Source organism: Centropristis striata, chromosome 2, assembly GCF_030273125.1.
Source record: "Centropristis striata isolate RG_2023a ecotype Rhode Island chromosome 2, C.striata_1.0, whole genome shotgun sequence".
Taxonomy (NCBI): Eukaryota; Metazoa; Chordata; class Actinopteri; order Perciformes; family Serranidae; genus Centropristis; species Centropristis striata.
Window position 1 is genome coordinate 6,439,340 of NC_081518.1, and position 14,530 is coordinate 6,453,869.

Below are 14,530 nucleotides of genomic sequence, written 5' to 3' on the forward strand. Positions count from 1 at the left end.
TTCATGGATAAAAATAATAATTATATTTTAGCATTAAAAATATCATTTCGGTTAAAGAGCTTCTACTTGCTGCTGTATTAACCATTACAGAAACATAAAAATGATTTTGGTAATTACTAATGCTGTTAATTTTAGGGCAGCTCTGCCATAAACCGGTGGTCTAATAAATGTGTTAAGAACTGTACATGTAGGTGTTAACTCTATGGAGTCTTGGACTATTTTGTCCCTTTATGAAAACCTTTTCATGTCTTTTTTGTGTCTTTTTTGGTCATTTTGTGTCTGTTGTTGTCTATTTGTGTCTTTTTGTCATTTTGTGTCCTTTTTTGTGTCTTTTTTGGTCATTTTGTGTCTGTTGTGAATTTTTTGTGTCAGTTGTGTCTTTTTTTAGTTATTTTGTGTCTTTTTTCTGTCTTTTTTGTGTTTCTTTTTTGGTCATTTTGTGTCTGTTGTTGTGTCTTTTTTAGTTATTTTGTGTCTTTTTTATTGTCATTTTGTTTCTTTTTTGTCATTTTGTGTCTTTTTTGGTTATTTTGTTTCTTTTTTTCTAGTCATTTTGTGTCTTTTTTCAGTCATTTTGTGTCTTTTTTGGTCATTTTTGTGTCTTTTTTTGACGTCATGAAGAAGTCGTGCTCTGGCGCTTTCATGGACTCCAGAGGGTTAATTTTACTACACTTTGTCGATCTCCTAAATACACCAAAAGTTAACGTTCACTAATGGGTCATTTGCATATTGAAACAAAAATTTGAAGAATTGCCTTAATGGAAGTGATCAACTGGCAAAGTTCCGTGGTGATATCTATGAGGTTATTTCTTTACCTTGTTTCATCTCAAAATAACTTTTTCTCTTAAACTTGAGTCAGAAATCTCCACTTCAGAAGCCAAACCTTTTACCTTCTTGCTTTTATATATTCTGAAGGTTTCTGCAGAGGGTTTCGTTCTTGTCATAAATAATTTAAAGCATGAAATATTGGAATCCTCAAAACATAGATTTTTTATGGCTGTTGACAGTATTTTCTGATTTATGTGTGATAAAAAAGAGATATCTAACCTTCCCTCTGTAAAACAAAATGTAACTTTAATATGTCGAGGAAAGGAAAGTTTTGAACTTTGTTTTATGCAATTTCCAGATTCATGGTGTTAGCTTTTAATTTTTTAATAGCCAGCAATTGACTGAACCTGAACAGTAATGAATGCTTATTTAGCCATTCATTTTATTCCTATTTATTATTTATTTTCTCAGTTAGCATTGATAGAATTGGCTGACAATGTAATACATTATTCGTATAATGTATAACATCGTTAAATATTATTTATAAAGTTTTTGTTGAAGAAAGTAGCTCTCTGGTTACATTTGCAGTGGTGAAAAATCCACATTAAAAGGTCTATTTTCATTCCAGCTCAACAATAAATGAATCAAACCTCCAATATCAGTACCGACATCAATCTCAAAAATCCAATATCAGTTGGGTTCTAGTCTGTAGATCTTTAAAACTTTAAATGATCCATATTCCAGACATTTGCGGTAGATTTTCAGTTAAACAGTTGAAATAAAATCACTTTGCATGTAAATAGACTGCATTTATGCAGTATATATAATTGTAGTTTTATCTCCTACATTTTTCTGCTGTATTTGTGTGTATAAATGTAGTTTGTATAACCTTGAACATTACCATGGCAACTATATTGAAATTCTGAATGATTATCACTGGAGACTTGTACATTTTTTTCATTTAAAGCATGAAATATAAGAAGCCTAAAAACATAGATTTTTATGGCTTTTGACAGTATTTTTCTGATTTATGTGTGATAAAAAAGAGATATCCAACCTTCCCTATGTAAAAAAAAATGTAACTTTAACATGTGGAGAAAAGGGAACAAGAATTTTGAACCTTGTTTTATGCAATTTCCAGATTCATGTTCTGGAAATGTATGTAAACAGCACATGTTTGATAAGATAACGCATCATGCATATTAAGACATACAAATATCTTAATGTAAGCAATCAGCTGGGGGAGTTTCATGGTGATATCTGTTAGTTAAAATGCTACAATATTCACCTGCAGCGTCTCTCCAGTGTCCTTTGTTCGCAGATGTTTCTGCGCTCTGCAGGGTCTGAGGATTGATATAAAGTGTCAGAGGGAAACTGAATCAGAGGGCTTGTGATCTTCTGAGCGGGAGCAAGAGAAAAAACAACATCGCCTCCAACTCTCATGGCTCAGGGATAATTTAAAATAAATAGCGTTGTGTCGCAGTGCTGCTGCAGACTAAATACTAATTTGTGCTGCAGTCAAAGGATGTTAACAGGGTTTCAAACTCTCCTCTTATAAAATTCCCACCTGATCAGAACTGCCCAGTCGTTAATTACCTTGCCCCGAGGCACCTCCACAGGGTTAAACCTCAACTGTAAATCATTATGTCTTTTTAAAGAGGCTGCAATAAATGTAGTATCACATAGTGTGGTCGCTGTTTACTGCTCTACAGTCAGAGCGCATATCTCTTTGTCGTACCGCATTAGCATTGTCCACTGCGGTGGTCGTGGAGTGCCAGGGTTCAGAGGAGTTTCTCTCCCTCGTTTATTCAGTTATTCTGACAATCGGGTCTGCACCTGTGTGACTCAAAGGTCTGACACCAGGTTTGAGAGGGAAGAAACCAAAAAGCTGCTGGTCCCGAGCCTCAGAGGAGAGCAGTTAAATGTGACGAACGATGCTTTTCATTATTGATTCATCTGCAAATGATTTCTTGATCCTCTGTAGTCTGTCTGTGATTGGGTAATACACTAAGCATGTTTTATACATAGTAATACTTAATTTATAACATGTGGAGACAGTCTGAGAGAAACAGTTGAAAGTGCTTTCACACAATATTTAATTTAGTGTAGTAGAGCTCGACAGATATATCGGTAGATATTTGACTGAAACCACATACACTGATATCAGTATCAGTGTATATAGCAGGGATGGGCAACTTAAATACTGGAGGGGGCCACAATTTCTCATCAAGACTACCACAGGGCCACATAGGACCGTGCACTTAACCAGATATGATGAAACTGCAATTTTAAATGTTTTTAGTGCAGTAACTTAACATATTTCCTGCTCAAATGCATGTATAACAGTATAAATAGGAATACAAAAGGTTTGAAGCAAATCAAAAATAACCACTTACTGCGATTTCTTTTTTATCAGTGCAAGAACAGCAGACCAACATTAATTGCAAGAAGTAGTTTTGTGCATTTTTACACAGCAATTTTAAGATTTCATGCTCAAATGCATGTAGTTGTACTGAGGGCCACTTAAAGTGAGGGTGCGGGCCGTATGTGGCCCCCGGGCCTCCAGTTGCCCATCCCTGGTGTAGATCTTTAAAACTTTATATGATCAATATTCCAGGCATTTGCAGTAGATCTTCAGTAAAACAGTTGGGATTAAATCACTTTGCATGTAAATAGATCGTATTGTAGTTTTATTTCCTGCATTTTTCTGCTGTATTTGTGTGTATAAATGCAGTCTGTATAACCTTGAACACTACCATGGCAACTATAGTGATATTCTGAGTGATTATTACTGAAGACATTTTTAAAGGCATGTGTCATTTTTCCCTAGCAGGTTTACACTTTCACCAAAAAATAATGCATAGAAAAAAATAATACATAGAAAGTCAACAAAACTTTAGCAGAACGAATGTCTCCAGAGGGTTAAATTGTCAGTCAACGGTCCAAAACCAAAATGTAAAATGCAAATGCAAAAAGCAGTTTCAACTTCTCAGTCCAGAGAATATTTGGATTTTGTCCTCCTCTTGTCCACATGGTGAAAATTCACTTTCTAAAACAATACATGATTCATGAGCACAAACAGCTTGAATGAACAATGCAGCTGAAATCATGAGTTTGTCTCAGAGAGCCTTATGATCTGTACTGCACACTCTATCTTTAGTACCTCCATACAGCTCAGAACACACATGATATAGGAGACAGGTTTTATGGCGTATAATATTAATTTAGCTGATATATTTCTTCTGGTTGTCACAAATGCTAGAAATGCACATTCACTCTTGAAGCTATGTGGTTTTCTCAGAAAGAGTAGATGAACTCTTAAGCTTTTATAATGTTGGAATTTCATCATCTGCCTTCATGAAAAGCAGAAAAGCAGTAAAACTAATAAATGTGTGAAGGTTATTATGCACAAGGTTTTTTAATGCATCTGTATTTTACTCCATAGTACTATCAGACAAATTTGCACATGAATTTGCACATTATCAGATTTGTGCCACATTTGTGTTTAACAAGGTAAACCACTAGTGATGCTCATTCTGCACCTGTATGCTCAGTAGATTTACATGAATGTGTATGGCGTCTTGTTATAACCTATTTTACATCCACAGTTTTGTGCATATATATGTGCAAGCTTCAGGGCATATACTCATAATAAAATATTCATACTTTGCTGCTTAAAATACTGCTGAAATTGTCAGCTGATGATATATGAGCCTCCACTTTCCTCCGGTCTTATTTCTATTAAATAGCTTTTGTATTTCTTATTAGTCGGCTGATGATGAAACAATGGGATTGTTGTTTGCCGATGCATCGGTCCAGTTTCCACACTGAGATGTTTATCTTATCTCTGATTCTTTCAAATAAACAGAGGTGATGAATGAGCTCAGGTTTTTGTTGTTGTTGTTGTTGTTGGTGGTGGTGATGCAGATAGATGAGGAGAGCTTTACAATACAAACACCTGATGATTTTTGATTTACTGCCATCGTTAGGATCTTTTTGTCGCCCGAGACTTCTGATTGTGTAGCAAAATATAAACGCTGATGTTTAGAGTTTGTGTTCATTTTTGATTTGAACTTATTTTACAGAGATTTACAGATATTTTACAGAGAATACAGTGAAATGCTACATTACATCCATGTCCTGAACAGTGAATAGGAATTGTTACCATCAAACAGGAGACACAGGCTGCCAAGACTGAACCCTTTGGACCCTTTTGTCTGCTTTTGAATATTTTTCATTCTGCCTGTATAAACCACTTTAACCTCTTAAGTCCAGGAGATTTTGGTTCAAATTTGTCAACTTCCTGTGTATTCATTTCTGTCTCTGTCATCTTTCAGTCTGTCCTTCACATGCAGGGCTCCTTTATTGCGACACAAACTTGCCTATCAGTCAGATTTTTCATTTTATTTTAATTAACAAAGTATAAAGCTGCCAGGAACTGAAAATACAAACAAAAGACACAGGTGTCTATGGAAATGTACCTTTTTCCCCTTATTATTATTATTTTTTACTATTTATACACACAAAAACTGCAGAAAAACAGTCTATTTGCATATACATTCAAAATAGTAATAGTTTTCATTGTAGAAAGAAAATTCACATTTTAAAAACGGTCTAGAAACATAAATGGCACACTGTGAAAGCTCCTATGATGCACTTTCAACTGGCTATCTCAGCTTGTCTACATATCAGATATAAATAAAGTTATTACTGTAAATGAAACGTGTATTTTCAATAAATAGATGGACTCCAGAGGGTTAAGTAGTCATGTGAGTTGATCACACTGGCGGGATGGGTGACTCCAGAGGGCTTGAGGTGCGGTATGCGAGAAGGATAGTTTAAAGTTGAGTCTCAACCCGAAATCGTCAAATATCGACACTTCTGTATTAAATGGACCCTTAATAAGGTTACACTGAAGCACTCTTTCATCGATCATAAAACTAAACATTGAGCTCAAGGGGTCTTAAATATTCTGGTTAGATGAGAAGATTGATACTCTCATATCTGTCTGTTACATAGATTTAAGTCTACAGCAGCAGGTGGTTGACTTAACTGAACACAAAAACTAAAAACAGGGGAATCAGCTCCCCGGCTCCATCTAAAGAATATAAAATGCACTTCTAAAGCTCTTGAATTAAAATGTTATACCCAGTTTGTTTATTCCGCACACATACCCAAATGTAAAAACACCAGCTCACCTGCTGGCCTTAAAGATAAAGAGGCATCAATCTTCTGCCAGAGAGAGAATAACCGTATTTCACAAAATGTCGAACTTTTGCCCTTTGGAGTTTTCGTGTAAATAAAGAAAGTTTGTGTTTACCTAAAATCCATCATGTGGATCCCCAAGGTCTAACAAAAGTGTTGAATGTAGATCTTTATAATAAAACATTTACAAAGCTGTTTTAAAACCTGCAGTTCTAACCTGTATTTTTTGACAAATTGCTGCATTTTTCTTTGTGGAATAATGTGAAGCTGGTGACAGTAATTAATGTGTGTCGGGTCAACCTTGTGCATGAGAATAAAGAAAATGAGTGCTCACTATAAAAAAAAAAATAAAAAAAAACAATGGCCTATAGCGCTACTAGGGTCAGTATACTCCTTTAGATGCAACTTACGAACAAGAACAACCTGTCACCAGTTTGATTTTTTTCACCGCACAGTTCATTTAAACATCATCTCTTCCAGCTATCTGTCACAATCGATGATGAAACAGCTAAAGGATAAACAGGCCAAATCAATTTCACTCTGTTATCAAAGTAATACATTTTAGAACACTACACAGAATGCATATTTCCCCCAATCGCAGACATGAATTCAGCCCTGCTCTTCCTTGCAAACAGGACAGAAATTGGTACTTTAATTCATTGTCTCTGGTTGTTCCGTAAGCTGCAAATACAAGCTGAAATAGGAAAAATATTGAGTTTTGGAACTGGAGATAGACCCAGTGTCCCTCATCCCGAGCCTCCCGAGCAGATATGTAACATAAAAAAAACAATAATTTTGTATTCTTACGCTTGCTGTGAGAAAGAACATTGCAGTGGATTAATAAAAACAACTAAAGGCTGACGGAAAGTGCTGTTTGTAACCTTTCATTTGTATTAAATTCAAAAACAGACCAATTCTGTGCAGAGCCTGGTGTCTGTGCCATCATGCTGCAGGGTTTCTTTGATTTGTCCCATTGCATATAATCATTGAAACCTCTGGTAGTGAGTGTATGAATCTGAGCTGGTGCTTTGTGTTTGTTTGTTTGTTTTTCATGCCGTGCTCCACAGTAACGGTTGCCAGGTTGGCTCTGGCAACCATTTTGAGAAACTGGCCTTTGTTTGTCATCTGTGGCAACTTTTAATCATGTAAGAAAAGGGACAGCAAAGAAAAATGTGCACCCCAAGATAAGTCAAATCTTTTGCAATAATGATATTCAAATACTGAGTTACAGTGAGAACAGGAACCAGACGACACTGTAAAAGGACTTGGTGAAAATGGTGAAAAAAACTATTCCGATCTCTTACTTAAGTAAAAGTACTGGTAACACTTTACAATAACCAACTAAGTGATGTTTATAGATGGTCTATAGACCAATTATTAACCATTTACAAAGTGCTATACATATTTAATTGTTAAATGTTTTCAACCAATTTCTTAAAGGTATATGAATCATTTCAAAATCATTAACACATTAACATGTTTGTTGATGGTAAATAAACTATAAACTTACATTAATATACCATTTATTAGCCATTTATAAACGATTTAGTTAGTTAAACATTAATAAATTATGTATTTACCATTCTAAATGGCCTATATACGGTTTATAAATGATGATTGAACATTAATAAACTATGTGTTTACCATTTATAAATGATGGTTATTGTAAAGTGTTACCAAGTTTATTCTTCTATTCATTCTTAGCCTTAACAATATAACAAACCTTAGAGGAACAATAGTACTTTAGCACCGCTCAGTGCTTAGGCCCTAATAATTACCTTTGAAATGAAATGGGTGAAGTAAAAGCTCTGTCCTTATGAGGCCAATAAGGATTGGACAGAGTATGTGAGGGAGAGAGCAGACTTTGATGAATTGTTGGCAGAGTTTTTTCACTTTCATGCAGCATTGATCCGCTGGGCGATTGAAGAGCCTTTATTTCATCATTAGACCACATCTGTGCACGATTATCAAAATTCTACCCAGATTCAACCCAGAATGTGCTGCTTTTTGGTTTGCTTCCTTCATTTGGTTTGGACTGCATTCTCACCTGCAGCGAACCGAACTCTGGTACTTTTCTTTTTTCTAGACCACAGTTTATTTGAGCAGTAAAAACCAAACGTATCTGACAAATTGCACCAGAGTTTGTTTCAAGAGGACCAAACAGCTCAGGTGTGAATGCCTCCTTCATTTGCTCTGCCGTTCTCTTTGAAACAGATGCCTGCGTGACTAAATGCACCAATGCACATGCAGCATTCACTGTAAAAACTGTTACTTAGATAACCAACTAAGTAATGTTAAGAAGAGTCGAAACACATATACAAACATATTATGCAATAAAATAGTCCAAGTAGTAGTTTGTGTTACTGAGAAAAAAGCATACTAACAACTAGTGTCCAAAATATTCACATCATAAGGTCCATTAGGTACTTTTTCCTCTCGTGAGCTGCTATGGGTGTGACTTGGGAGAGAGGATCCGCCCAAGAATCGTCCAACTTCACCATCTAGTGACTCAGGTAGCAGCTCAGAAAGTACCTGCCTCGGGTAAGCCTGAACGTAACAGCGCCATTTTTAAAAAGAAATCAGCAGAGCAGACCAAGAAGACAGAATCTAGAACAAGACACCAAAGAAGATGATGTTGATGTCTCGACTGTTTGGCTGCGTTGGTCTGTTGTCAGCGTCGTGTCACTGACATCACAGTCAAAACTGTTGCTGAATAATCACGTGAGTGTCATAGAATTTTTTATGTCACTTTCGAACTCCGTTGGTTAGCCGCTTCAAAAGTACCTGTATGGGAACAGAGGCTGAGGGGAACTAACTAGTGGGCGGAGCCAAAACACTCAGCCACTTTCCAAAAGTACTCAAAAAGTACTCAGTGAAACACGCCTATAGACATCTAGACACAAACATTATTCCTGTACACTATTCCCGGTAACCCTCCACTGGTTACCAGTGGCTGCGCAGATACGCTTCAAGACTCTAGCTCTGGCGTACTCTGCTGCTAATGGTTCAGGTCCTACTTACATCCAGGGCCTTGTCAAACTCTACACCCCTGCCCGTCCTCTCCAATCTGCATCAGCCAAACAGCTGGCAACCCCACCCTGCGTGGGTCAACTTGCCTCAAAACCTCTTCCAGACTTTTCTCTGTCTTGGCAACCAAATGATGACAGCCTGGACATCTTCTACCGCAGGCTGAAGACCTATCTCTTCCAACAATACCTCGGTTAAGTCATGGTCACTTAAAAGACCTAAAAAAACCCATAAAAAAATAAAAATGCTCTTCTTCTTTAACATATAGCACTCCTGTAGCAATTACAGTTGGCTCTTAGAAGTTATGTACTTACTTGATTCCTGTGGTCTAAGACTTGTAGCATCAGGTTAAATGCACTTATTGTAAGTTGCTTTGGACAAAGCGTTAGCCAAATGACATGTTATGTAATGTTATGTAACACATGCCCATAAAATTGCAAAATCCAATTCAACTATACTTGTGACATAGTCTTGTTTCTTTCCTTTCTATATATTAAAATGAATAATTTTGCTGCAATAAAGCATCGTCCATGCGGCTGGATGAAGGATGAAGGGAGGAGGCAAAGCTGAAGCCAAATTATTTCCACCTCAGTGACAGTTATGGAGAATTACAGTGATACACCTGAACCTTGGGTCTTATATCGTAATCTATGAGTGTGTGTCATGGAGATGAATGGTGATTATATTGTGGCGTGTATTGTCCTCCGCAGTGATCGCTAAACGATGTGATGATGACACGCAGCGTAAATCTGCTGCGGCTGTTATAGCGAACGTGTGCGTGGCTTCTCCTGTGTGTGTGTGTGTGTGCATTTACCTCTTTGACATGCAGAGGGCAGCGCAGCAGTAATTAATGACTAGCTGCTAAATGGTGCTATGTGATCCTACATGGTAATGAGAAGGCATTGGTGTGGGGCCAGGCGTGACAATCAGCTCAGCAGAGAGAAACCGTGGGGGACACACAGGTGACACCTGGGTCACACCGGCCTGCAGAGACAGACACTGTTTGGGTATCAAAAGGATTTCGTGGGGGACTTTTTCCACCATTGTTCCATTAAAAACACACAATCCAGTCAGCGTCTGAATCAGCAGGGCAGTAGAGGCATCATCTCGGTTGTTTCATGGTTTCTATTGCAGATTACAATAAAAAGTAATTGGAAGATTTGACTCCGATTTCTATGACGTTTATGCAAATTTGCACAACAGATATATCCTTTTAAAGCGGCGTGATATTGTGGCAGCAGTCACTGGAGCTTTGATAAAGAGAGATTTGTTTCCTCCTCAGTTGGAACTGCAGCTGGTTATTGTTTGAGGAGCAGCGTTTTATCCGACCGGTTCAGCCGGCAGCGATGCAAACCCCACAGAGGTTTCATTAAAATACAAGTTATGGCCCGTGTGTCAGAGACAGAGCTTTTACTGTCACTGCTCCGTGCATTAGGTTATTGTCGTAGCACCATTAAAGTTAAATGCTCCTGCACTCCCATGTGAACTGATGAAGATGCTTTCAGCTTGTTGTTCTCTTCTGCACAACATCACTCTGGAATAGTTACTTACTACGACTGTCACATCAATACTGAGCCGGTGTGGACATAATGATGAGAGTGTCTCTCTCCCTGGATGTTGCCGAAGCAGCATTTATGATATTTCTGTGCAATACCAAACTCATTTTCGCATTTAGGATTCAAATTTGCAGTAGAAACTTGTGTGAACAATACAAACCCCCTTATTATTATTCTGCCCCCTTCCATTGAGAATTAGTGGTTGTGGGCAGTGGATTTTTAGGGGGAGATACTAGGTCAACAATAAATGCCACATAGAAGAGGTGTACATCATCTGAAAGCTGGGGATATGAAGATCTGGTCATAAATATCTAACAAAAAAGATTGATTGATTAATTAATCAATTAAGTTAACGTATTTAGAACATTTTAGGGTTGTTTTTTTGTTGCACACATTTGGTGCAATAATGCAATTTTCTTTAATTCAAGAATGGATAAAATTGGTCAAAAACCCTCCAGAATATTACAACAATACACCAAGACGACAAAGATGTGTACTTATGAGTTTGTAAGTTAATAACAAGTTATGTATGTTAATAATGGTAATAACAAGTTTACGTACAACATTACTATGTGTTATACATACATATATATAAATATTATTGTTGTTATATAACTGAATATTGTAAATTAACATAGGGAGAAGGGGTGGGATTTAATAAGCTTTGGCTTCTTCCCACTCCTTTTGAACACAAATAAATGTTCAAATAAATTCTCAATCAATCAAAAAATAATAATTCAAAAGACCTTTGTAACAACGTAGAAAAATCCATGCTGGGATTTGGTTACAAAAACTTCAGGTATTTTGGAGATTTCTGTATTTTCGGTTATTGGATGATGAGCACTTCTGTTCTCTAAACTGCTGAGAAACCACTGTGGTTGGGACCAGTGGTGGGTTCCTCAGATCTTCTAGTTTCATATGATATCAGTATCTTCTCTGTAGCCTTAAAATTGATCTCTCTCGAGCCTCTGAAAGAAAAGAATCAGCAAAAAAATCCACTGGTGTGAAGACATCCTTGCATTGTAATATTTCTGCTTCTCATAAATCTCAGGAAGTTTCAGAAACACTCGTCATCACCATGAATGAAGGCGGAAAGACAACTTTTTGGATATTTCTGGCAGCAGTGGGATGAGACGATTGATGCCACCCTCGTGTCTTATAGAAGCTCCAGTCAGCAGGTGGTTGTCTTAACCGAACACAGACTGGAAGCAGAGAGGAAACGGCTCCCATGGCTCCGTCCAAAGATTACAAAACGCTCCTCTAAAGCTCACAAATTAAAATGTTATCACTTGTTTGTTAAATCCAAACAAATACCTGCATGTAAAGACGTCGGTTCACCTGCTGGCCTTATATTAAACGGATAAAGTGGCATCAATCCTCTTATTTACCTCTCTGCTAGACAGCGAACAAGCATATTTCTCCCTGAACTTTTGCCCTTTGGAGTTTCTGTTTGGAGTCAGTATTCCCCAAAATCCATCATGAGAATCCTTAATCTCTTACAAATGAATGCAGTTTAAATATTGCATTTTTTAATCCATTGTTACCATAGCAGTCTTTTTCCTCTCTGCCTTTGCTGACACATTAGAGGTTCCCACTCGTGGAAATATTGCCCCATCGCTCTACTTGTTGTTTCTCATAAATCTTGGGGAGTTTCAAAAGCACTCATCACTTTGAATGAAGAGAAACACTGTTCATTTATTTAAATGGGCACATCTCTGTTAGGTTTTCCCTCAGCAACAGGCAGATCCCATCAGTCTGAGTGAGAAACTCAAAAACAGTGTAGAGAAAATCAGTCACATCTGTTACTTACAGCAGCATCTAATCTAAGCTAATGTTCTGTCAAGGTGACGAGGTATTTCCTACTGTGCTTCTGTTTTCACATGCAAATTAAATTTCCTTGACTAAAGGGAGTCCGTAATGTTTGTGACATACTGTACGGAGCAATATCTTTTTCATATTTGCCTTCATTTCAGCCAGCAGCATTTGATCCACTGTTTTATGGCAGAATTATGCTAAAACTGTAAGCTTTTATGTAAACTATACACTCACCGGCCACTTTATTAGCTATCAGGTGTACCTAATAAAGTGGCAGTGTGGTCTTCTGCTTCAATGTTGGATGTGTTGTGCATTCAGAGATGCTCTTCTGCACACCTTGGTTGTAACAAGTGGTTATTTGAATTACTGTTTCCTTTCTATCATCTCCAACCAGTCTGGCCATTCTCCTGTGACCTCTGGCATCAACAAGGCATTTTCACTCAGAGAACTGTCGCTCACTGGATATTTCCTATTTTTCGGACCATTCTCTGTAAACCCCAGAGATGGCTGAGTATTAAAATTCCAATAGAAGTCCAGCAGTTTGTGAAATACTCGTCCGGCACCAATAACCACGCCTCGTTCAAAGACACTTAAATCGCCTTTCTTCCTCATTCTGATGCTCCGTTTGAACTCCAGCAGCTCGTCTTCACCATGTCTACGTGACTAAATGCATTGAGTTGCTGCCATGTGATTGGCTGATTAGATATTTGCATTAACAAGCAGTTGATCAGGTGTACGTAATTAACCCTTTGATGCACAACATATTGACACCCCTTCTAATGCACAACATGGGTCAAAAATGACCTGCATTTCCCATGTTATTTAATGCTGCTGTGTGTTTCTTTGCTCTATTTTTTTTAATCAATATATTTTATGATTGAATAGTCCAAGAACTATTTGAATATGTTTTTTTTATTACAACAGATCATTATCCATTTTTCCTGTCATACTTTATGAAGAAGCATAGTTTTTGTATTATTACATCAAGTTTACACACAAAAATGACCCATTTATCCAAATTTGATTGAAAATTAAATGACCTAATACTATAAAAATAATAATTTGTACTGTACTTATACTGAATACTTGGACTAAAAAATGAAGGTTTACTCACCTATCAGTAGGAATATATTTTTTCCCTGATGGAAAAGGGCCAGGAAATGACATTTTAAGTGATTTTTTGTGGTGCAAAATGGCAAAGCTGTTTCCTTTGGAGAAGCCTATTAAGTTGCTAGTGGTTCCCTAAACTCTTCCCTCTTTTTTCAAAGTATCGCATCACTCAAAAACATGCATTATAGAAATTTGACAGGCCAAAAATGGGTATATTGCCTGAGGGCAACACCGTACCATAGAGGGTAAATAATATTCAAGATTCAATACTTTCATGTCACATCAACATGATTGATTTGAATCTGAGCGAGTTTGACAGTTGGATCTGAGCTTTATGAGTTGCGCCGGACGTCAGTTATCTTATCAAACGGAGATGAGATGAACTCTTGTGATTGACCAACTTGATTTCCGTCTGAATGTGAACTGGGACCAAATGCATCTGCCAGAGGAAATAACACACGAGGTCAGCAGATTTGACTGGTTTCCTGGCGATCGCGGTCCTCATTCTGTGATTCAGTTTGAGAAAACAGGGTGATTTCATGTAAAGTCGTGCCAGTTAAAAATCTCATTTTGGATGACGTTTTTCAAAATGTCATCCATCATGGGCCAGCAGACGTTTTCACTTTGCAAAGCAGGAAAAGCACAGATGTAAATAATAAAATTAATGATGGGTGAATTCCATTAGGCTACTTTGATTTCAGGGCCCTGGCAGGCTTTCTCGCTGTCACTCTCTCTGGAGCACTTGAATAAAACAGAGCCAAAGTCAAAACGTTAAAAAAAAAAAAGAAAAGAAAGAAAAAAAAGTCTCACTCGGTCCCCAAAAACAGTCTGCAGTCTTTTAGGAGCCTCAAGCCACAAAACTGCGCCATGTGACCTCTGTAAGAAAAAACCCACCAGTGCTCTTCCCAGAGACTTTTTAATTTAATTCTCCTGCAGCTGATCAACCAGAGATTTAGACATTCGAATGCTAATTAATCAGATTGAAGCATGGGACTCAGAGTCTGTCTTCTCTTCTCCTCTCTGTGTATTAATGAATGTCTCTTTCCTTT

General features: G+C 37.3%; 1 protein-coding gene across 1 annotated transcript in view; it reads left to right on the forward strand.

Annotated features, from left to right (window-relative positions):
• The window catches only part of fam189a1 (family with sequence similarity 189 member A1), a 158,500-nt gene that overhangs the window by 106,779 nt on the left and 37,191 nt on the right, over positions 1–14,530 (forward strand). The window lies entirely within an intron of this gene.